The following is a 3,696-nucleotide window of genomic DNA, read 5'->3' on the forward strand; positions in this document are numbered from 1 at the left end:
CACACACACACGCGTGCACAGTACGGGTATTGGCTTGGTGCTACTCATACACACACCCACAGTTTCACGCTCGAGCCTGGCAATGACCACGCTGCACCACACACACACAATTGGTCCCATGACGGCTCGCCAGGCTGTAACAACCTCTCTTTGGATGCTCTAAGTTAAGATCCCAGCGTTGGTGGCACACAATCCTCATTCTGGATCCCTGCTTTTAGTGTATAATGACAAAAATGGTGGGCCCAACCACACGTGCCTAACCAGGTACACTCCATCAGTGAATGAACCCCACACACAAATCCATTTCCAAGCGCAATTTGATCAACAAAGAGGACATTGAGGATGTGCGTCGAGAAGCCCAGATCATGGATCATCTGATTGGCCAACCTAATATCGTTGAGCTCAAAGGTGCTTATGACATACTCTATGCATTTGGTGATGGAGCTCTGTGCTGGTGGTGAATTATTTGACCGTATTATCTCCAATGGAAAGTACATAGAAAGAGCTACAGCTTCATTATTCAGGACAGTAGTGCAAGTTATTCAAACATGTCATTCCCTCGGTGTAATGCATTGTGATCAAACCTGAAAATTTTCTCTTTTTAAGCAAGGATAAAGGATCTCCTTTGAAGACCACAGATATTGGGCTATCTGTGTTTTCCAAGCCAGGCAAGGCATTCAGAGAAATTGTGGGTAGCGTATATTATGTTGCTCCAGAGGTTCTTCGTAGAGATTATGGTCCAGAGGTAGACTTATGGAGTGCTAGTGTCTTACTATACATTCTTCTCAGTGGTGTTCCCCCATTTTGGGTAGTGAGACCAGGAATATATCTTCAAAGAAATCTTGGAGGGCAATGTAGAACTTTCAAGTGACCCCTGGCCATCTATCTCTTCTGGGACCCCTGGCCATCTATCTCTTCTGGCGCTAAGGACCTTGTGAGGAAAATGTTGAAGAGAGATGTCAAGGAACGGCTGACAGTTCAAGCAGCTCTCTGCTTGCTACAGCCTGCGCTGTTACGGACCTGTTGTGTTGACCCCATTCTCTCTCACACACATTCATGTTGATTGGCTCATTACCTAGCTTTCCCTACCTACCAAGCTTGGCGAGGAAATACACCTGCACTACTACAGTGGTGCAGTCCCATCATCGCAACCTTACTTTCCCTGAAGCATTGCAGCTGAGAACACACATACACACTCAGTGTGTGCCCTGTACAGCCTGCCTCGTGAGTCCACACCCATGCTTTCTTAGGCTTATAGTTGCAACTTGCAACTCCTGCAATATTACCCTCCTGCTGGCTGCACCTTCGAGCCTGTGCTACCACGCCAACATCGATTCTTACTCTTGCTTCTCCCGCTTCATTTGATCTATGGGTCTCTCTGTCCTGACTCGCGTCGTGCCTCACCCTTGCAGATCTGCCTCATTGACGTCCGAATAAAAGAAAACAAACACAGATGAAAATAAAATGAACTCCCCAAAAATCCTTTTTAACAAAATTATTTAAAGAGGAGTTCCCACCAAACCTTCCGAAGCTTCTTCCTCGTTGGTCCCTTAGCTGATAGGATAGTCGCTGCAGTCAAGAGGACCACATCCATACTTTTTAAAAACAAAAGTGAAATCCAAAAATATAATCTTCATTGAAATCATGGAATGTAGTATCCACTGAGCATCATCCAACATGTATAATTTCGATCATTGATGGAGAGCATGGACTGCATTAACACTTTTGGGGTTGTTGCGAAACATGATTTTTTTTTCTAGTGCTTTCTGGGTGAAAGCATGTTAACGTGTCGCGCTTTTTGTGCAAGTTAGCAGTTTCAAGTTAGCACGTTTTAAAAAAGTTGGGCGTCCGGTAAAATTTTTACAATTCGTATGTAACAAGACTTGATTTTGAGGTGTTTTAGTAATAAATTTTGTTTTCTAGGAAGTTTTGGTCGTTTTAAAGTTAGTCCACTGTGTAGAAGGATGTGTGGATTGTTTTCGTCCAATAAAATTTTTTGATCCGGAAGGCACCTTCTGGGGCATTTTTGAAGGTGTTAACGTGGGATTTTGAAAAAGTGATGTATGAAGCGATTGAAGCCTGCATTATAAGGAACAACTTTGGTTCTTTGAGTCTTCAGAGATTTTGATGTTTTGATGCTCATTCAGGGTTGGATTTGTTGTTTTTGCATCGTTTTTGTAGAAAATACTGTTTTGCAGGCTGATTTTCAGCAAATCAGAGCAGGCTATGGAAATTTTCCATCACATAGCCGTCGAACAACGCACCGAGGGCAACAAGATTGTGTGAGACGGACTTGGGCTGTTTTGGCTCCGTTTGGGAGTTATGTTCAGTTGAAGACAGCTGAAAAATTTGTGGACTGAAAAAATAAAAATAAAAAATCTAACCTCTACGGATCACTTCGCGATCACGTTTTTGTCTTGTTCTCGCAGGTATATTGGCGCGCAAGTCGAGTCGACCGAACGCCAAAAATAGAAACACGGCTATTTGGAGAGGTCGTAGGTTTTGGAGGAAAAATCAGAATAGAAGGACGGGTGGTGCGTTTTGGGAGGATTCACCGATCTCTCTTCTACGAGTGCGAGTGCGAGTGCGAGTGCGAGTGAGACGCTGCATGCAAGCGAATTGAAGCTCGGGGGTGGTCGGGAGGTTCGAGCTCCGTACAACGAAGTGCGCCCATATATTTTGCTCCTCTGTTGTATCAAACACTATCAATACAAAGATTTCTTCCTCTATTTTGCTGTCTATCTCTATTATTCGGTTCCTGTGACATCGTATCAAAATTTATCGGAGGTTGTACATTTGGATTCCTTGTTTCAAGAGCTTTCTACTGATATATCATATGTCATAGATCTTGGAGATGTAGCTCATGTTATTGTACTAGTTAGCATATGTCAAAATTGTGCTAGTTAGCATTGTCCGGGACACCAGAAAGCATGACAAGTTAACATGCTTATACTCTTGAACTAGAAATGAAAAATCTTCAAGTAGCACTAATATTGGGCATATTTTTTGAGAGGGGATTGGCTTACGACATAAAAATCGAGATTTTTTTGACCACTCATGAAGGGGTTAAAACTTGAGGACTTCTTCACATGATGCCTAGATTATGGGTGCTAGATTGGTTGTGTAAGAGTCTAACCTACCATTTTTATACATTCATTGACCATGTATTTCTTTGTATGAAAAAACTAGAATGAGAGCATGGGATCATTAACTTTGTGCATCAAAATGAATTCTTTTGAATGGATTGCATTAAAACCTTGGAACTTATGCCGTTATAGTGCTTGGATTGACGAATAATTTTTATTCTTGCACTAATGATAACGTTTTTGTTGAACAAAATCCAACATTAGGTTTTTTATTGATGAAATGAGTTCAAAATTATCTCTCTTATGCTTTGTATGAGAGTTAGGATGTGGACAGATGATTGTATATGGAATTCCATGCACAAATAATCTTTAATGCATAAAATTGTATGAGCATTCTTCTAGTGCTTTGTTTGATTGAAATTATCATTACACTAAATGGCAAGCTCTTTTTGAAAATCATGTGAGCTTCATGTGAGAGTTGCACTAGATGATGAGTTGTGATTGCTTGGTCGGGACTTTGTGCTTAAACTTAACATTGCTTCTACATTTTATTGCTCGACTTGAATGAGCAATCATTAAAAGCATTAGAATTGAGCTTGTTGTAATGGCC

General features: G+C 41.4%; 1 pseudogene; it reads left to right on the forward strand.

Annotated features, from left to right (window-relative positions):
* The first annotated feature begins 281 nt into the window (after positions 1-281).
* On the forward strand, positions 282-1,063 carry LOC147420277 (calcium-dependent protein kinase 34 pseudogene; annotated as a pseudogene).
* Positions 1,064-3,696: the final 2,633 nt, after the last annotated feature.

This window comes from Adiantum capillus-veneris, chromosome 28, assembly GCF_014529385.1.
Source record: "Adiantum capillus-veneris isolate H3 chromosome 28, ASM1452938v2, whole genome shotgun sequence".
NCBI classification, from domain to species: Eukaryota; Viridiplantae; Streptophyta; class Polypodiopsida; order Polypodiales; family Pteridaceae; genus Adiantum; species Adiantum capillus-veneris.